The sequence below is a fragment of the Scyliorhinus torazame genome, chromosome 5 (genome assembly GCF_047496885.1).
Source record: "Scyliorhinus torazame isolate Kashiwa2021f chromosome 5, sScyTor2.1, whole genome shotgun sequence".
Lineage (NCBI taxonomy): Eukaryota > Metazoa > Chordata > Chondrichthyes > Carcharhiniformes > Scyliorhinidae > Scyliorhinus > Scyliorhinus torazame.
The window spans coordinates 255,124,781-255,146,144 of NC_092711.1; the positions used below are offsets into that span (position 1 = coordinate 255,124,781).

General features: G+C 48.4%; 1 protein-coding gene across 3 annotated transcripts in view; it reads right to left on the reverse strand.

Annotated features, from left to right (window-relative positions):
* The window catches only part of xpnpep2 (X-prolyl aminopeptidase (aminopeptidase P) 2, membrane-bound), a 160,632-nt gene extending 139,511 nt beyond the window's left edge, over nt 1-21,121 (reverse strand). For 2 of the 3 annotated variants that reach the window (XM_072505381.1, XM_072505382.1), the window contains exon 1: nt 4,768-4,990. The gene's annotated coding sequence lies outside the window, so the exon portion shown is untranslated. Of the gene's footprint in view, nt 1-4,767; nt 4,991-21,021 lie in introns of those variants that run through there. The other variant, XM_072505383.1, reaches the window with a different exon arrangement.
* Nucleotides 21,122-21,364: the final 243 nt, after the last annotated feature.

A 21,364-nucleotide genomic window follows, 5' to 3' on the forward strand; every position in this document is an offset into this window, starting at 1 on the left:
TCCCTGGCCGTGGAAAGGAAGAGAGCAATCTTCCTGGCATCTGAGGCAGCTTCCAGGTCTGTAGCTTCGAGGTATAGCTGGAATCGTTGTTTAAAGATTTTCCAGTTCGCACCGAGGTTGCCGGTGATGCAGAGCTGCGGGGGAGGACGGACACTGTCCATACTACTGGATGGCTGATTGCTGGCCGAAGGCAGATCATTTTAAGGTAGGTCTATTAAACTCTAACATCACATACTGGTACCATGATGTGTTGGGTACTCTGGATCTGTGGAGGCTGCGTTTACCTTAGCAGTAACATAGACAGACGACCAACACTTGTAATAGTACAACTCTATTTTATTGAAATAAGAGCTGTTAAATATACTTGCGCTGTGGGTCGACACTATGTTAGATTGACTGAAGACCTATGCCTAACCTGACCAGCCTATACTGCTGGCACATGGTGGATGTTTGTGCTACTGACTGCGGGCTCTGTCTGTCTCAGAGGCTGCATCCCGAATGAATGGGAAAACTAGTGCCCTCTGTCTTTATAGTGACCGTGCCCTAACTGGTGATTGGCTGCTGTGTTGTGTGTGTTGATTGGTCTTGCAGTGTGTCAGTCAGTGTGTGTCTCTGCACCATCATATACTGATGTGTATATTATGACACAGGGTTCCTGACAGCTGAATTAAACTGGCAGCACTGTAGTATGCTGGAGGATCTGGGGATGAAGTGCTCCTTCACAAGTGTCACCAATTGGTCAAACAATGTGTCGGGAGCCTCTGGGGCATCAAATTCCTTATGCGATTGGAGGTCTGGAGCCCACAAAATGTTAACAAAATAACCTTTTGTTTATATTCCCGCATGATTTCGTTGGTGATGAATAAATACCACGGCCTTTCGATATATTGGCTCCAGACTTCAGTCGAACGGATTGAGCTCCCCAATCATAGGCATGTTTTTTTTTCACTCGCTATTTTTTGATGATTTCATCTTATTTTTTCTTTCGGAGGCTTTGGAGTTGTTCCGATGGAACGATCCACCTGGATCATGCAGGGACCAGGGTCCTTGTGAATCAAAAAACTGCAACTGTGGATATGGTTTGCACTGAAAACTGGGGTGGTGGGGGGGGGGGGAGTGGTTTCAGTTGCATAGACAATTAGAAAATCAAAGTTCAAGAAAGTAGGAGCACAGTTAGTCATGAGCATGATTGTTGCCAGAAAAGAAAAGGAATGGACAAAGCCTGTGAACGTCATTTTGTACCAAGGAATCAGACAGGAGTAGGGGAATTTGGTAACATAACAAAGTTAAAGGTCTGAAATTCTCCATTCTGTAGACTAAGTGTTGACGCCGGCGTGAAAACGGTGGAGGCTCACGGCGGCACGATCGGGTCCACAGGTGAAGCTATTCACAGACTGCAAAGGGGCTAGCGCGGGCGGATTGTGAAACTCAACACTCTGTTAACGGACCAGTGGCTATTTTGCCGGTTCCGAGACTGACGCCCCGCCGCGGCTGCACATAACTCATTCTCCCCCTCACACACATCTCACACACACAAGCACTGCAGCCAACATGGCCGCAAGGGGGGCAGCGCCGCCATTCTAGATGACGAACTCGAGACCCTCCTTGACTCCATGGAGGCGAGAAGGCTGGTGCTGTACCCCGGGCCGGGACGGAGGTCAGCAGGCACCATAGTTCGCCATGCCTGGGCGGAGGTGGGAGCCGCTGTCGGGGTGGTGGCCCGGACTGGAGACCAGTGCAGAAAAAAACTGCACAACCTCCTCAGGGTGGCCAGGGTGAGTATCCAGTGCTGTGCGCCTGCACTAACCCCCCCTACAACATGTGACCCACCTCCCCCCCAGGGGGTCGGTCGGACCCCCACCATGACCCACATGGCTGCACCCATGCCAGCCGCAATGGCCGGGTGCCCTGGCCACCGATGCCAACAGATACCCAACCCCTGGGCTGCATGCACCTGTCTGTCTAACACTGTCGCTGTTTGTGTTTGCCCCCCACCCCCACTCCCCCCAGGACAAGGCTGCGCACAACCGCCAGGAGCGGGAGAAGACCGGACGGACCACCAGACCTGCGCCCCCTCACCGTGCCTGAGCAGAGGGCACTAGACATTGCCGGCGGGTCAGAGGAGAGGGAGGCCGCCGACGCGGAGGTCGGCGGCACGCCACGAAGTGAGACCCCCACCTGCCTGGTTGCAGGTCCTCACTACAAATATATGCCCACCCCAACCCCCCTCACCCCACATCCCAACCCCCCTCATCCCACATCCCAACCCCCCTAACCCCACACCCCATCCCCCCTGGGCCAGGTGCAGGAAGGTGCAGGAAGAGCACCTGAGGACTGCACGGTGGCGCAGTGGGTTAGCACTGCAGCCTCACGACGTCGAGGGTCCTGGTTCGATCCCGGCTCTGGGTCACTGTCCGTGTGGAGTTTGCACATTCTCCCCGTGTCTGCGTGGATTTCACCCCCACAACCCAACGATGTGCAGTGTAGGTGGATTGGCCACGCTAAATTGCCCCTTAATTGGAAAAAAAATTAATTGGGTACTCTAAATTTATTTAAAAAAAGAAAGGGCACCTGGCTGGCACGGACAAGATGAGCTGAATGCTCTTATGATTCTATTAGTTACATAACATATCTATAAAAACAAATGTCACCTTCATCTTCACAGGCAATTACACAGGCAAGGCAATGCAACAAAAGGGAGAAATAACAATGTGCAAAAATATTTTATCAGAAAATAATCTTAGCCATATTTCCAGGATAAGGATTGTGTAAAACTATAAAGCAGAGAAAATAATGCTTTCATTACAATGATCAATGATCCACGAAGATGCAAATCTCGTGAATTTTCTTTCTTCTGTTCACATTTTAAACTCACTGATTAGCATAATTTCCTGCATGCATTATTTTACCACAAATTTCATTCTGCACCATATTAATGCAGGGAGTTTACTTTATCTAAATATATTAGAGCAGGGCAGAGAGTAATTGAGGAGAAGAGGTTTACTGGTGATTACAAATAGCCCATAGAATAAGATCAGCTCACAAAAGAATTACACAGCCATCTTTTAACCACAAAATTCATAGGTTAAGCATTAATCCAATTTCTCCTCTCAGGGCAATGGGTGGAATTTTCCATTCTATGCACAGAGTGTTGGCTGAGGTGAGAATACTGCTGTGCATCTCAAAGGCTCCACAGTCAGCTTTTCTCTCCAGATAATCCAGCACAATGTGCAGAAATAATCTGGAGGCATGGTCCATGTTGCCACGCTGTCGGGGCAGGGCTGGGAAAAGCTGTCAGCCGGGAAGCCTAAGATATGGGTGTCCCGATCTCAAATAGGCAACATCGGAAACTCCGCAAAAAGGGAACCCCCCCAAACGGCCACCATGGACACGAGAAATCTGCCTAACTAGGGGAAACCCTCTCACGCACAAGGGAAACTGCCAAATACACATGGGAAAACCCCCCAATGGAGGTTCCCAGAGGGACCCCCTCCCCTGGCTCAACTCCCTGGCACGGTCCTCTGGCACTGCCCTCTGGGGGAATGCCAGGAGGCAGTGCCAGGGGAACTGCACGGGGTTATTGCCTGGGGCAGTGCCAACTCGCAGTGCCAGGGTGTTGGGGGAAGTGCTTGGGTCAAGCCAGGGTACTACGTGGCATGTCCCTCTCCCCCCAGGGGCTACACTTACTTGTGCACCCCCAGAAGGTTACCTTTGCCTAGTTCCCATTTCTAAATAGCAGTTGTAAACGTTACCGATGTGACGTCAAGTCAGGGGTGTGGGTGGGAAATTCCAAATGTGGGGGGATGATACGGCGGGGGGAGGCCTGCTAATCATATTACGATGCATTTAAATTAGGTTCCCAACCTTCCTCGGCGGCAACATCATTATGTAACCCGCTGGTGTCTGGGAGAATCGGTAAACGGGATCTCGCTGGCAAGTTTCTCGTATTCCGAGTCTCAAAATATTTCGCACCTGCGTCGCGCTTTGCACTTGGGGCAAAAGCGGGCGCAAAATCCTACCTTACATTTCAGTGCACGAGGGGGAATTGGCAGCAAATATACAAAGATAGTTATAAAATAGAGAGCACACAATGTAAAGCAGAATAGGTGTCACTGATAGATGTAAAATACCGAAAATGAAAAGACATAGTGAAAAGACCACATTTTGTAAAGGATAGTTTTGTTAAAACAAAGACGAAAGCAATTACTTTCTCAAAAAGAAATGGAAATGTTTACACAATGCAAGAAAAATATTGGAAGTAGTCTGAAGTTAAAGGCAACTAATTTAAAAGGAAGGCAGCAATCACCATTGCTCTGAATACAACACAAAATAACCAAAACCAGAGGGATCCACGTCCAGGAGCATTTTATCCAGCAGAACAATTATTAATTGAAAAACGTTGGTAATAAATACTTCGACATAGTAAATGATCAGAAGTATTGGCTGTGCTGTGGTTCTTCCTCATACTGTTTATAATCGGAGTTACTTTCAGTAGATAGCAATAGATTATTTCCTACGTTGATCACCTTGGGCTCAAGCGCTCCCCCTCCTTCTCAGATCATTATAATTAGCACGGGAAAATGTAGAAAATAACAATATTGCACGGCTTCGCCATCGATATAGTTTAAGACTGATTAAAAGCAACTATTTCAAAAGACTTCTTAATTTTGATTCCAATGGAAGGAAGTTCAAGAATAAGGAATACAGTGTCAAAGTTTAAACAGAAAACCTAAACTCGACTGTTGAATATTAAACCTGTGTACTCACCTTGTAATACTTAAAATATTAAGTTCATCAGCTGAAGCAAAGCACTTTGCTTCTTTGGTGCTCTCTATTCCAGAGGGCTGTGTTGATTCAGTCATTGCAGTATGTTCAATAGAAATCAATACATTTTTGGCCACAAGGGTAATCAAGGGATATGGAGATAGTGGAGTTGAAATGGAAAGAGAGCAGAACGTTGCCTCCTCTTGCTCCTATTCTTAGACTGCGGGGTGGGTGGGAGAAGAGTTGAGTAATGAGTAATGAAGCAATTATGGATCATGGGGAAGGGTGCTGGGAGGCACTGTAAGGATCAAACACTGTTCAGCCAATTCCCTACTTTCAAATGTGTGAGCTACTTTTCTATATATAGCTGGGAATGCTGCCTTTTGCCAGGTCTAAAAATGAACAGGAGGCAGGATTATCATAGAATTTACAATGCAGAAGGAGGCCATTCGGCCCATTGAGTCTGCACCGGCTCTTGGAAAGAGCACCCGACCCAAGGTCAACACCTCCACCCTATCCCCATAACCCAGTAACTCCACCCAACACTAAGGGCAATTTTTGACACTAAGGGCAATTTATCATGGCTAATCCACCTAACCTGCACATCTTTGGACTGTGGGAGGAAACCGGAGCACCCGGAGGAAACCCACGCACACACGGGGAGGATGTGCAGACTCCGACAGTGACCCAAGCCGGAATCGAACCTGGGACCCTGGAGCTGTGAAGCAATTGTGCTATCCACAAGGCTACCGTGCTGCCCCTTGATGAATGTGACACAGTGGGCCAGATCATTGGAACAAGAAATGCAACAAGGTAACTCAGTCACTACTGGGAGGACAAAAAAGCAAAGATTCAAGCTGAGACACGATGCCGCAGTTGAAAAGGAAAGTTTGGTCACGTTAACCTTTATAGTTAATATTTAACTCCCTCATTCAAAACCAAGTTAGGTTTACCTATTAAACGGTGTGGATGGCTGATAGAAAAGCGGCAGAGTAATTTGTTAAAATCATTTTAAAAGTCTTTTGGCAACAGGGATACTACTATAAATTGGCTAAATTAGTTACTGGCACTAGGAAAGCCCGAGGTCTGTCTGAAATTGATCCTTGCACATCACCATTAACAAGCTGCGAGCATCAATTGGACACCCTCATTCAGCCTGCTGGCTGAGGCCTGATGAATTTTGACCCACCTTGGATGCTATACATTACACCTGCTGGGAGGTGGTCAGAAGGGTTATGCTTCTGGCTGGAACAGCACTCTTACCTCTTTGATCATCACACTGAGTGTCAATAGAAAAAAAATCTTCCCAGGCGATCTGCGCGGCTATACATCCAGCAGCCATGTTAAGATGGTGCAAAATCATACTTGCCAAAACGCAGGGTCAGGTGTAGGCAAATCAGCTCTTTGAGGCTGTTCTATCATTGGCTGATCTATCTTAACTCTATCGACCCACCTAGGTTCCATAACCCGTGACAAAAATCTATCAAACTGTTTGATACTTTCAACTGAGTGATGTCAATAGCTTTTAGGGAGCGATTACCAGATTATCAGTTGTAAAAAAAATGCTTTCTTACAGCACCAGTGAACAGGCTAGCTCCAATTTTAACCTTCTGCTTCATTGTTCTGGGCTCTTTCACCAGCAGAATTGGATTCTCTCGAGCCTTAACACATTTAGCGAACTCTCACTTCTGTGGACAAAATGGTCTCCTTCAAGGCCATAAGCTTATTTTTAATATTGGAATAAGGTCTGCATTCATTTCAGATGGTCACCAGGGCTTTCAGACGGTCACCAGGGCTGCCAGGAAAATACCTGGCCACAATGAATTTGCAAGTGGTCTGACATGCACATGCTGATGAGGTATAGCGGTGTTGAATTTTAAGATGCCTGGTTAATCTAACAGACAACTATTGTAATTTTAGCTTCCATTGGAACAGCCGCAAATTTATCTGTGACCTAATTTTTAGGGTTGCTATTCCCCTTTTTGACTCCAGAGTGCGTGCGACATGTATGTAATCTTCCACTGCAAGCTGCACCAAACACTAGTGAAGACATTAGGGGATGTGCAGGCAGCACCCGCTGGAAACATGCAGATTAGGTGGATCATGATATTAAACAGCGCGTAACTGATTTGATGTTAGGGCGGCACATGGTGCAGTGGTTAGCGCTGGGACTACGGCTCTGAGGACCTGGGTTCGAATCCCAGCCCTGGGTCACTGTCCATGTGGAGTTTTCCCCGTGTCTGCATGGGTTTCACCCCCACAACCCAAAAGATGTGCAGGTTAGGTGGATTGGCCATGCTAAATTGTCCCTTAATTGGAAAAAAAAAAAATTGGTTACTCTAAAATTAAAAAAAAAAGTAACTGCCATTTTAGATTTCAATGTTCTCGCTAAAGATACAAAGCTGAACACACGTTAAGCAGCAGGGCAAACTGACTCTCCTCAAAATGCATACTGTTTAAAGTTACATTGGATTGAATTCCACTGGTTTGTGCTGCGATTGGAGAAATGTTTGGTGGGTAAAGAGCTATATAAAGTTGTCAAATCTGCAGCGCGGTGGTGCCTCACATGCTGAAGGAGTTTGCCTGATTTCAAGGATTCTGCACAGGCCACTTAATCCCAGGCATGAATGCAGTAGTGTGCATTTTCCTTGTATGACAGGGGGGATGAACAGAATTGGACAAACTGCTGCAAGAGGCACAAGGAGGTGCAGGAGAACGTTTCTCAGCAGAAGGCCAAATCCACCCAGGTTGTTCAGGCAGAAAGTCACCTACCCAGTGGGCACACTTGACCATTCCTGACATGTTCTCGACGCCCTTCCAGCTGAGGTATTGCTCCTGGGTGACAGGGGTTATGCACTGTGGCGATGGCTGATGACCCCTATCCGGAGGCCAAGACCACCGTGGAGACCCGCTACAAAGATGCCCATACAGCGGCCAAGGGTGTGGTCAAGAGGTGCATTGGGGTCCTGAAGATGCGCTTCAGGTGCCTGGACCGCTCTGGAGGGGCCCTCCAGTACAAGGCCAGGAGGGTCGCCCGCATCGTGGTGGTCTGCTGCGTCCTCAACAACATCGCGCAGCAGTGGGGCGATGTGCTCGAGGAGGAGGAGGAAAAAGGGCAGGTCTTGTCAGATGAGGAGGATGAACGGGAGGGGGCAATGAGCGGGGCATGGGGCCTGGCCAGGCTCGGAAGGTCGCACAACGCTATCGCCAGAGCCAGCGCGCACAGGATGCCCTCATCGAGACAGGTTTCACAGACTAGGGGGGGGGGGGCATCGGTGGCCAAGGGCACGGACACCACCATACCACTCCCCATCACCTCCCACACCACCAAACCACCCGCATACACATCCCCGGCGTTATATATACCTGCGGACCTACAAGCTGGGGGCACTGAGTTGGCAGTGACAGCGGGTGTGGATGACAACCCGCTCTGCGATGAACTCCGTGCTCCACATTGTTTGACAATGTCTGACTCATGTCCACAGGAGCACCTTTCACCTGGATGATCCCTGCATGCGAGCTGGCCAGTCCATCACATGGCCCTGTCGAGTCGCTGTGGAGGGGTTCGGAGGACGGACGGGGCGGGGGTTGGGTGAGGGAGCTACATTGGCCACCCACTGGACCTCACTCGTCCTCCACCCCCCACTCCCACTGGCCAGCACTGACCGGTCCACCCCTATACCCATCAGACAGAGCACCAAGCCAGGTTTGAACGGTATGAACATGTGTTTATTGTGAACAGATATAGACAGCCTGTGCCCTTGCCCCTATAACTAAACTATGCCCTGCACCCGTGTCAACCTAACTGGTGTTAACTTTCTGGCCTTGCGGGCCCTAACACTGCTCCTAGGTAGTTCCCCGGTCTGAAGCAGGAGTGGAGGCGGCCTATTGTGACTCCTGCTCTGCAATGGGGGTCCCCGTTGGCGCAGGTCTCCTGGGCGGCCCAGCCAGGATGGGCTCGGCTGCTCCACGGATATCCCAGGTGACGTGGTGCTGCCCTGTCCTGCCTGCTGCCCACCAGGGACAGAAGGGGTGGGAGTCCAAGGTGCTGCGTTGTTCCGGCACCTCCCCTGAGGGGGTCACCGGCATGGACCCCAGCACTTCCTCCTCCCTCGGGGTGCCCGATGACCTCTTGGCTACTCCAGGGACGGAGGTGCGAGTGGAACCAACCATTGAGGCCCCCCCGACACTTGGCGCTGCCAGTCCTGGAGACCTTCTCTGGTATCGACAAGGGTCTGAACGTTCGCGGCCATGGAGTACAGGGAGTGGCCCATCTCCAACTGGGACTGCTCCACATCACTCTGGGACTGTGCCACCACACTGATGGTCTGAGCCACATCAACCAGTGAGTGGGCAGCGTCCCTCAAGATGTGGGCCACGTCCCTCACAATGTGGGCCACATCAGCCACTGAGTGGGCCATATCCCTCTGGGACTGGGCCACGTCCCTCTGGGACTAGGCCACGTCCCTCTGTGCCTCCGCCACGTCAGCCTGCACCTGGGCAATGCCGACGATGCTCTCAGCAATGGCCTGCTGTGACTGGGCCACGCTGAGGACCGCCGCTGCAATCTCCATGTGGCTCTGGCACATGGTTGCATGTGAAAGGGCAGCCGTGTGAGGCGTGAGGGTGAGGTGGTGAGGGTGGAGGTGAGGGTGTTGGGGAGGTTGGGGTTGAGGGTTTGGAGGGGGTGAGGGGTGTTGGGGGTGGGGTGAGTGGGGACACATGTGTCATGAGGATCCACAACTAGCCAGGGGGTCTCACTTTGTGGCGCGCCGCCGACCTCTGCCTTGGCGACCTCCCTTTCCTCCCAGCCGCCGACCACGCCCAGTGCTCTCTGCTCAGGCACGGGGAGCAGCCGTAGGTCTGGTGGTCCCTCTCCGGCCTTCTCCCGCTCCCAGCAGTTGTGCGAGCACTTGCCCTGAGCGGGGGGGGGGGGACACAAACACAAACAACGACAATGTTAGATGGTCCGACACATGCAACCCAGGGGTTGGGTAGCTGATGGCATCAGTGGCCAGGGTACAAGGCCAAGCGGCTGGCATGAGTGCTGGCCTGTGGGGCAGGGTGGGGGTCCGGCCATCCTCGGGCAGGGGGCTGGCGGAGGAGGGGGGGGGGGGCGCTCTGGGTCACATGTGTGTGGAAGGTAGGGGGGTTTAATGCCAGGGGCACAGCGCTGCCTACTCACCCTGGCCACCCTGAGGAGGTACAGTTTTTTTTCTGCACTGGATGGCAGTCCGGACGACTTCGCCACAGCGCTGGCAGCGACTGCCACCTCCGCACAGGCACGGTGAACGGCCTGAGGACCTTCCTCCTGGCCTGGCGTACAGCAACATCTGCCTCTCCTCCACGGCGTCCAGGAGGGTCTCCAGCTCCGCATCACAGAGAGCGCTGCTCTCTTTCCAGCCATGTTGGCTGCGACGTGTTTGGGGGGGGGGGGGGGGGGGGGGGAAGAATCCCGTAAGTGTGGCTGCAGCTGTGCGGTCACCACGGAACCGGCAAATCGGTCGCCGTTCCGCGTGCAAAGTGTGGCATTTCCCGTGACGCCCGTGCTAGCCCCTTTCGACTGGCTGAATACTTTCACCTGTCGCGCCGTTTTTACCGTCGTGCACCTAGTCTCAGAAACGGAGAATCCAGCCCAAGAAGTCAGAGTAAAGAAAAACAGCTTAATTACTGGTAATAAATGAGAGTGAAAGCTGAATAAGTAGAAAAAATAAATGTAACGCATTGAAAAGATTGGGAAACTATTGAAGAAGAACGGGATGGAGAGAGAAAGATCACTTATGAAGCAAAATTGTGCACTGAAAATGATTTGAGGGCTACAGGAGAGATGGGAGCAGTTTTTAAATCTAGGATGGAGTTGGGATCTTTAGAGACTTAGAGGGAATGTGTTTACCATGAAAGACTAAAAGGACTTTCTTGCAGCTGGATTTGCCAAGGGTGAATCTATCTTTTAAAGGTCAAAAATGCTAATAGTAAAAGGGCAATTGGTGGAGTCTTTAGAGTGACGAATACACGGCACTTAACACGTAACATAAAGAAGGAATTAAGAAATATTAATATTGTTCTTTAGAATATTCTGAATGAAATAAGTCACGATTTAATGTTTGTTTCACAATCTCTGAGTATCATTCTTTCTGGGGTGTGCTAAAGATGTAGTCCTGAAAGAACCAGAGGAATGTAGAGTGCTTCACAATATTGTTTTTCTTGTTCTTACGTGTTATTCATTAGGAATGTATAGTTTTTGACTTACTAAGACAAATATTGTGGGTTCAAAACCCATCGAGAGGCTGAATAGGGAAAGGTTAAAGCTAACACTACAGTGCAGTGCTGAGGGAGTACTGCACTGTCCAAGGTTCGGTCTTTTATATCAACATTAAACCAAGGCCTCGTTTGCCCTCTCAGATGGGTGTGAAAGAATCCTATGGCACTATTTTGAGGAAGACTAGATGAGTTCTTCCTAGTGCCCTGGTCAATATTTATCCTTTAATTAACATCAGGCAAACAGATTGGCTGCTCATTATCACATTGCTGTTTGTGGGAGCTGGCTGTTGCCAAATTGGCTGTTGCCTTTCTGACATTTTCACAGTGTGATGAATATGAGAAATTATCATACTTTATAGACACATCATGTAACAGGAGACAAAAGAATGCTGTGTGATTTGAGTGCAGCTGGTATAGCTAATGTGTAGGGCCAGGTCTATTTGGATAAAGGAGTTCCTTCCACGGCTCTAAGCCGAGCAAATGATTTTCAGCTTGGGGCTAAAAATATATTTCTCTCTTGAAGGACTCTGCACTAAGAGAAACAAGTAAAACCTGGTTGCTAACTGTGTACAAAGAACAACAAAGAACAAAGAAATGTACAGCACAGGAACAGGCCCTTCGGCCCTCCAAGCCCGTGCCGACCATTCTGCCCGACTAAACTACAATCTTCTACACTTCCTGGGTCCGTATCCCTCTATTCCCATCCTATTCATGTATTTGTCAAGATGCCCCTTAAATGTCACTATCGTCCCTGATTCCACCACCTCCTCCGGTAGCGAGTTCCAGGAACCCACTACCCTCTGCGTAAAAAACTTGCCTCGTACATCTACTCTAAACCTTGCCCCTCTCACCTTAAACCTATGCCCCCTAGTAATTGACCCCTCTAACCCGGGGAAAAGCCTCTGACTATCCACTCTGTCTATGCCCCTCATAATTTTGTAGACCTCTATCAGGTCGCCCCTCAACCTCCTTCGTTCCAGTGAGAACAAACCAAGTTTATTCAACCGCTCCTCATAGCTAATGCCCTCCATACCAGGCAACATTCTGGTAAATCTCTTCTGCACCCTCTCTAAAGCCTCCACATCCTTCTGGTAGTGTGGCGACCAGAATTGAACACTATACTCCAAGTGTGGCCTAACTAAGGTTCTATACAGCTGCAACATGACTTGCCAATTCTTATACTCAATGCCCCGGCCAACGAAGGCAAGCATGCCGTATGCCTTCTTGACTACCTTCTCCACCTGTGTTGCCCCTTTCAGTGACCTGTGGACCTGTACTCCTAGATCTCTTTGACTTTCAATACTCTTGAGGGTTCTACCATTCACTGTATATTCCCTACCTGCATTCGACCTTCCAAAATGCATTACCTCACATTTGTCCGGATTAAACTCCATCTGCCATCTCTCCGCCCAAGTCTCCAAACAATCTAAATCCTGCTGTATCCTCTGACAGTCCTCATCGCTATCCGCAATTCCACCAACCTTTGTGTCGTCTGCAAACTTACTAATCAGACCAGTTACATTTTCCTCCAAATCATTTATATATACTACAAACAGCAAAGGTCTTCTGGGAAGACCCTCACCAATAAATACTGGTGGAGAGGAAACCCGAGACACTACACGTGTAGTGTCTCCCACCCGCCCTCCTCCTCTAACCTAATAATAAAACCCATTGGTGTGAGGTAAGTACCATATTTTCTTATTGTTATTAATATTTTTTTTTAATATAAAAAATTTAATTTAGTTGTTAGCCAGATCTTGGTAGAAAGTTAGAGGGATGGCAGGGAAGGGAGTGCAATGTTCCTCCTGCAGGATGTTTGAGGTGAGGGATGCCGTTAGTGTCCCTGCTGATTTTACCTGCAGGAAGTGCTGCCATCTCCAGCTCCTCCAAGACCGAGTTAGGGAACTGGAGCTGGAGTTGGAAGAACTTCGGACCATTCGGGAGGCAGAGGGGGTCATAGATAGCAGCTTCAGGGAATTAGTTACACCAAAGATTGGAGATAGATGGGTAACTGTAAGAGGGACTGGGAAAAAACAGTCAGTGCAGGGATCCCCTGCGGTCGTTCCCCTGAGAAACAAGTATACCGCTTTGGATACTTGTGGGGGGGGGGGGACTTACCAGGGGTAAGCCATGGGGTACGGGCCTCTGGCACGGAGTCTGTCCCTGTTGCTCAGAAGGGAAGGGGGGAGAGGAGCAGAGCATTTGTAATTGGGGACTCGATAGTCAGGGGCACAGATAGGAGATTTTGTGGGAGCGTGAGAGACTCACGTTTGGTATGTTGCCTCCCAGGTGCAAGGGTACGTGATGTCTCGGATCGTGTTTTCCGGGTCCTTAAGGGGGAGGGGGAGCAGCCCCAAGTCGTGGTCCACATTGGCACTAACGACATAGGTAGGAAAGGGGATAAGGATGTCAGGCAGGCTTTCAGGGAGCTAGGATGGAAGCTCAGAACTAGAACAAACAGAGTTGTTATCTGTGGGTTGTTGCCCGTGCCACGTGATAGTGAGATGAGGAATAGGGAGAGAGAGCAATTAAACACGTGGCTACAGGGATGGTGCAGGCGGGAGGGATTCAGATTTCTGGATAACTGGGGCTCTTTCTGGGGAAGGTGGGACCTCTACAGACAGGATGGTCTACATTTGAACCTGCGGGGCACAAATATCCTGGGGGGGAGATTTGTTAGTGCTCTTTGGGGGGGTTTAAACTAATGCAGCAGGGGCATGGGAACCTGGATTGTAGTTTTAGGGTAAGGGAGAATGAGAGTATAGAGGTCAGGAGCTCAGATTTGACGTCGCAGGAGGGGGCCAGTGTTCAGGTAGGTGGTTTGAAGTGTGTCTACTTCAATGCCAGGAGTATACGAAATAAGGTAGGGGAACTGGCAGCATGGGTTGGTACCTGGGACTTCGATGTTGTGGCCATTTCGGAGACATGGATAGAGCAGGGATAGGAATGGATGTTGCAGGTTCCGGGGTTTAGGTGTTTTAGTAAGCTCAGAGAAGGAGGCAAAAGAGGGGGAGGTGTGGCACTGCTAGTCAAGAGCAGTATTACGGTGGCGGAGAGGATGCTAGATGGGGACTCATCTTCCGAGGTAGTATGGGCTGAGGTTAGAAACATGAAAGGAGAGGTCACACTGTTGGGAGTCTTCTATAGGCCTCCAAATAGTTCTAGGGATGTAGAGGAAAGGATGGCGAGGATGATCCTGGATAAGAGCGAAAATAACAGGGTAGTTATTATGGGAGACTTTAACTTTCCAAATATTGACTGGAAAAGATATAGTTCGAGTACATTAGATGGGTCGTTTTTTGTACAGTGTGTGCAGGAGGGTTTCCTGACACAGTTTGTTGACAGGCCAACAAGAGGCGAGGCCACATTGGATTTGGTTTTGGGTAATGAACCAGGCCAGGTGTTGGATTTGGAGGTAGGTGAGCACTTTGCGGACAGTGACCACAATTCGGTGACGTTTACGTTAAGGATGGAAAGGGATAAGTATACACCGCAGGGCAAGAGTTATAGCTGGGGGAAGGGAAATTATGATGCCATTAGAATTGACTTGGGGGGATAAGGTGGAGAAGTAGGCTGCAAGTGTTGGACACACTGGATAAGTGGAGCTTGTTCAAGGATCAGCTACTGCGTGTTCTTGATAAGTATGTACCGGTCAGGCAGGGAGAAAGGTGCCGAGCGAGGGAACCGTGGTTTACCAAAGAAGTGGAATCTCTTGTTAAGAGGAAGAAGGAGGCCTATGTGAAGATGAGGTGTGAAGTTTCAGTTGGGGCGATGGATAGTTACAAGGTAGCGAGGAAGGATCTAAAGAGAGAGCTAAGACGAGCAAGGAGGGGTCATGAGAAGTATTTGGCAGGAAGGATCAAGGAAAACCCAAAAGCTTTCTATAGGTATGTCAGGAATAAGCGAATGACTAGGGAAAGAGTAGGACCAGTCAAGGACAGGGATGGGAAGTTGTGTGTAGAGTCTGAAGAGATAGGCGAGATACTAAATGAATATTTTTCGTCAGTATTCACTCAGGAAAAAGATAATGTTGTGGAGGAGAATGCTGAGCTCCAGGTAAATAGATTAGATGGCATTGAGGTACGTAGGGAAGAGGTGTTGGCAATTCTGGACAGGCTGAAAATAGATAAGTCCCCGGGACCTGATGGGATTTATCCTAGGATTCTCTGGGAGGCCAGGGAAGAGATTGCTGGACCATTGGCTTTGATTTTTATGTCATCATTGGCTACAGGAATAGTGCCAGAGGACTGGAGGATAGCAAATGTGGTCCCTTTGTTCAAAAAGGGGAGCAGAGACAACCCCGGCAACTATAGACCGGTGAGCCTCACATCTGTAGTGTGTAAAGTCTTGGAGGGGATTATAAGAGACAAGATTTATAATCATCTAGATAGGAATAATATGATCAGGGATAGTCAGCATGGCTTTGTGAAGGGTAGGTCATACCTCACAAACCTTATCGAGTTCTTTGAGAAGGTGACGAGGGTAGAGCAATTGATGTGGTGTATATGGATTTCAGCAAAGCGTTTGATACGGTTCCCCTCGGTAGGCTATTGCAGAAAATACGGAGGCTGGGGATTGAGGGTGATTTAGAGATGTGGATCAGAAATTGGCTAGCTGAAAGAAGACAGAGGGTGGTGGTTGATGGGAAATGTTCAGAATGGAGTACAGTCACAAGTGGAGTACCACAAGGATCTGTTCTGGGGCCGTTGCTGTTTGTCATTTTTATCAATGACCTAGAGGAAGGCGCAGAAGGGTGGGTGAGTAAATTTGCAGACGATACTAAAGTCGGTGGTGTTGTCGATAGTGTGGAAGGAAGTAGCAGGTTACAGAGGGATATAGAGCTGGGCTGGGCTGAGACGTGGCAAATGGAGTTTAATGTCGAGAAGTGTGAGGTGATTCACTTTGGAAGGAATAACAGGAATGTGGAATATTTGGCTAATGGAAAAGTTCTTGAAAGTGTGGATGAGCAGAGGGATCTAGGTGTCCTTGTACATAGATCCCTGAAAGTTGCCACCCAGGTTGATAGGGTGGTGAAGAAGGCCTATGGAGTGTTGGCCTTTATTGGTAGAGGGATTGAGTTCCGGAGTCAGGAGGTCATGTTGCAGCTCTACAGAACTCTGGTACGGCCGCATTTGGAGTATTGCGTACAGTTCCGGTCACCGCATTACAGGAAGGACGTGGAGGCTTTGGAGCGGGTGCAGAGGAGATTTACCAGGATGTTGCCTGGTATGGAGGGAAAATCTTATGAGGAAAGGCTGATGGACTTGAGGTTGTTTTCGTTGGAGAGAAGAAGGTTAAGAGGAAACTTAATAGAGGCATACAAAATGATTAGGGGGTTGGATAGGGTGGACAGTGAGAGCCTTCTCCCGCGGATGGAAATGGTAGGCACGAGGGGACATAACTTTAAACTGAGGGGTAATAGATATAGGACAGAGGTCAGAGGTAGGTTCTTTACGCAAAGAGTAGTGAGGCCGTGGAATGCCCTACCTGCTACAGTAGTGAACTTGCCAACATTGAGGGCATTTAAAAGTTTATTGGATAAACATATGGATGATAATGGTATAGTGTAGGTTAGATGGCTTTTGTTTCGGTGCAACATCGTGGGCCGAAGGGCCTGTACTGCGCTGTATTGTTCTATGTTCTATGTTCTATGTTCTAAAGACTTCTCATGTCCCCTCCTGGCTCTTCTTAGCTCTCTCTTTAGGTCCTTCCTAGCTAACTTGTAACTCTCGAGCACCCTAACTGAACCTTCATGTCTCATCTTTACATAAGTCTCCTTCTTCCTCTTGACAAGTGATTTGACTGCTTTAGTAAACCACGGTTCCCTCACTCGACCACTTCCTCCCTGCCTGACAGGTACATACTTATCAAGGACACGCAGTAGCTGTTCCTTGAACAAGCTCCACATTTCCATTGTGCCCATCCCCTGCAGTTTTCCTCTCCATCCGATGTATCCTAAGTCTTGCCTCATCGCATCATAATTTCCTTTCCCCCAGATATAACTCTTGCCCTGCGGTATATACCTATCCTTTCCCATCACTAAAGTAAACATAATCGAATTGAGGTCACTATCACCAAAGTGCTCACCTACCTCCAAATCTAACACCTGACCTGGTTCATTACCCAGTACCAAATCAAATATGGCCTCGCCTCTCGTTGACCTATCTGCATACTGTGTCAGGAAACCCTCCTGCACACATTGGACAAAAACGGACCCATCTAATGTACTCGAACTATAGCGTTTCCAGTCAATATTTGGAAAGTTAAAGTCCCCCATAGCAACTACACTGTTGCTTTCGCTCCTATCCAGAATCATCTTTGCAATCCTCTCCTCTACATCTCTGGAACTTTTCGGAGGCCTATAGAAAACCCCTAACAGGGTGACTTCTCCTTTCCTGTTTCTAACCTCAGCCCATACTACCTCAGTAGACGAGTCCTCATCAAATGTCCTTTCTGCCACCGTAATACTGTCCTTGACTAACAATGCCACCCCTCCCCCTCTTTTACCACCTTCGCTGAGCTTACTGAAATATCTAAACCCCGGCACCTGCAACAACCATTCCTGTCCCTGCTCTATCCATGTCTCCGAAATGGCCACAACATCGAAGTCCCAGGTACCAACCCATGCCGCAAGTTCACCCACCTTATTCCGGATGCTCCTGGCATTGAAGAAGACACACTTTAAACCACCTTCCTGCCTGCCGGTACACTCCTACAACTTTGTAGCCCTACTCATGACCTCACTACTCTCAACCTCCTGTATACTGGAGCTACAATTCAGTTTCCCAAGCCTCTGCTGAACTAGTTTAAACCCTCCCGAAGAGCATTAGCAAATTTCCCCCCCAGAATATTGGTACCCCTCTGGTCCAGGTGCAGACCATCCTGTTTGTAGAGGTCTCACCGGCCCCAGAATGAGCCCCAATTATCCAGAACAAACCTGTTGGACTTTAAACTGGTGTTGTAAGACTTCTTACTGTGCCCATCCCAGTCCAATGCTGGCATCATGATAATTGATGATGAGGGTGCTAAGGAGCTTGTGCAAGGTGTTCCTTCTCGGGATTGCAGTCTGATTGAACCAATCTCTGTCCTCATCATACCACTACTGCCACCCTCTGGAGGGTAGACCTTTGTGGAGTCACTATACATTGTTTGAGGGTTCTGTTATTACTGGGGTGAACACAAACAGGGAACAATTTTGGTCTCCTGATATCTTGGCTCCTCTGGTTTGGGATTGACTGTGGTTGGGCTGCAACTTCAATCACATTCATGGATTGTGAGATGTGAGGCAAAGACGTTATTAACATGTGACACTTTGGCTGGATTTTGATTTTTGGACTGCCAAACGAGAAGAGGACACCCATTGATCTGACATCAATCAGCAGCAAAGAGGCCACCATAACTTAATTAACTAACTTAGCTTTCTTTTCAGTTTGACTGGTGAACTGTGAATGCCACATGGACATCCTTGAAGCAGCTCCGGTCTTTGAGCCACAGCAATGTTGCTCATTTGGGATGCCAGGGTTGGGTAGGAGGAGGGTGGGGTGAGGGCCAGGGGTGCCAGTCTCTGCCAACAGTGGCCTGCAGTAGTTTCACATGGGTTAGAGGATTCCTACTGCTCCTGGCCGCATGAAGAATCAGACTTATCAGTGGGATCCTCCTCAGCTGGGCTGACAACAGATACTGAACCCAGACGGCACAGTACATCACTCTCCTTAGCTATTAATCAATGTCTTTATGTTTGTTATAGCACCACATCTGAATCAGGGCGTACATTGTTCAGCTAGTGGAAGACCAGGGAGGATTGGCACAGGGACAACAAGGAACATGGTAGTAGGTCATTACCCACCATCTCCAAGGCCTCAGAAATGTCCCAACTGAGGGTTATAGATATGAGGCAGAAGCTTTGGTTTCATGCCTTTAAAACTTAGAGCGAGGTTAGCCAAATTAGAAATGAACCATAGTTGCCAGTCCATGTTAGGGAAACAAAGATATGCACCATCCTCCCTCACTCGCCCTTCCTCATTCCTCCTCCAATTATTTCTCTGCAGTTATTGGGAAGTAGGAGAGAATTACTGGAAATCGAGGCCAAGATCCCTCAATTCTCCATTTTGGAGTCTAAGTCCCCACGTGTCAAAAGACCACCGATTCCCCGTTTTGCTGGGGGCCAGCAGGGTGGCAGCGTAGAACTCACAGTTCTAACTACCGATATGGCCCCAAGCACTTCCGGTTGGGAGGCCATGCATGTGCACGGTGGCGGCCTGCAGCGGCCGAGCCGTGTTCCATGGCGGACTGTGTCCAGCACCGCCACATTGGGGTGGGGTGGGCAGGTGGAGCCGTTCTGTTGGCAGGGGAGGCTTCGCGGGGGCCGATGGATGGTGGTCCAGAAGTGGCAAGGCTGGTTACGGGGGGGGGCAGTTTTTGGCAGGCCGGGTCCGCGGGTGGCTGGCACGATATCGTATGGCGCCGTTGCCACAGGCCGCCGCCGTGTGCATGCACGGCCACGGACCCAGTCATTCTGTGGCCGTATCCGCAGGTAAAGCTGGGGGCTTTACACTGCGCAGCTGCTAGCCCCCCACCGGGCAGAGGATCGGTGCGGGGTGCGCGACTTTCTGGTCGTAAGGCCAGATGGATTCTGTGGACATAGCTGCAGAATCGGAGAATCCAGCCCATGGACTATTTCCTCATGCATCCTCTCTGACCCCAGGAGTTTCAGCCTCCTGATGTTTCCCACTTGTGTTTTCCTGAAATGTTTTACTTGTGCATATATATAAAGAAAATAATTGACCATAATTTATTTAATAGGCAAGAGTATAGCAATGTTTAGGAAAGTTTTGCTCCGCATTATATAATGCCCTGACAATTCTGTAACTAAAACTTACACAGTGTAACAGGACACCTTCTATCACATGGATGTCCGTGGCACACAAAATAATCAGGCACTTGTAATGGTTTTTACCTCAGAAAGTGTGATGCTGCTGGATCTCGGGGTATATTTACAGTTCAAGTTTAGCTTTGGCGTAAAACCGTTGCAGCTTCAGATTGACATTAAACTTGTCCAAGGTTGGGTGTTGAGGCTTGAATGGACTTCAGTCAGAAGAGGAGCAAGATTTTTTCCTTTGGAAAGTTTCTTTCCACTTCATTCTGGTGTCCAGCTAAGCTCTCACTCCAGGTTACAGCTGCATTCACCATAACATCAGCGTGGGTGCAAAGCAAAGCTGACCCTACAGTTCTATTGTAAATCTTTCAATTTTATTCCAAATGTGTCAGGTATAAATTGTACATTTTTAATGTAATTCAATATCATAATCATTGTTTTGATTATGCATATTATACTTAATATGTTTGTTAATGTTGATAGCTTTCCAATAAACAATGCAATTTAATGATTTATTGGCTTATGTTGATTACATGCTCATTTTCCTAAATGCACGTTTCTTATGCATTTACTTGCCCACTAGAAACAGATATTAGTAAATCACAGGCAGTTTAAATATCTAACAATAACCTAGGATGTTCTCTCAGAAGCATCCTGATCATGGTATGTCCATCTTTCAGTCACACTACCAAAATAAAGGATGCCACAGAGCTCAACAGCTGTATCTAATTGGGTTGTCAGCACCACCAAGATGTCACCATGGAGGCTTTGGAATACCTGACTGATAATGCCCACAGGAAGCTGCCAATACATGGTTTAGATCAGAAAAGTGAAAATAAAACATTTGACTGGGATTTTCTGCTCTTGTTCGAGTCGGGTGAGTTTGGCGATGTAATCGTGAGAATGCCAAAATCGCATTTCGCGTCAACTGTTTTTGAAAAATCACCACTATTCTTTGAAGTCCCCCTATACCAAAAAGGGCTGACATTCTAAATGGTGATCAGGGATTCTCACTCCCCGACTCCGATACAGACTTCAGTGGGTGCTATTCAGGTCAAACTATATTTTCAAGTTATCCCCCGGTATAACCCATACCTTCACCAAAGATTTTATCTACTTACCACTTAGTAGCATCGATCCTGGGTCCCGCATTGCTAAGTAAGTAAAGTAGACTTTGGAATAACCACTGTTTCAGGTTAAAACTTTTAAGTTATTTTATTATTATATATATATTTTTTCTCTTTTTAAAAGATGCAATCACTGTCTTTACAGAAAAGGAAAAAGATCTTGCTTCTGGATGCTTCTGATTGGTTGAAGGGACCTTCAGGCCCAACTTGACAATCAATCTTCTTTAAAGTCTGGTCTTCTTAAGATGTATCAGCTATTTTAGCTGGGCTGCTCTGCCCTGTCCATTTCCCATTGCCGAGCTGACTGTGACTAGCTGCTTGTTCCTTCTCTGCTTCT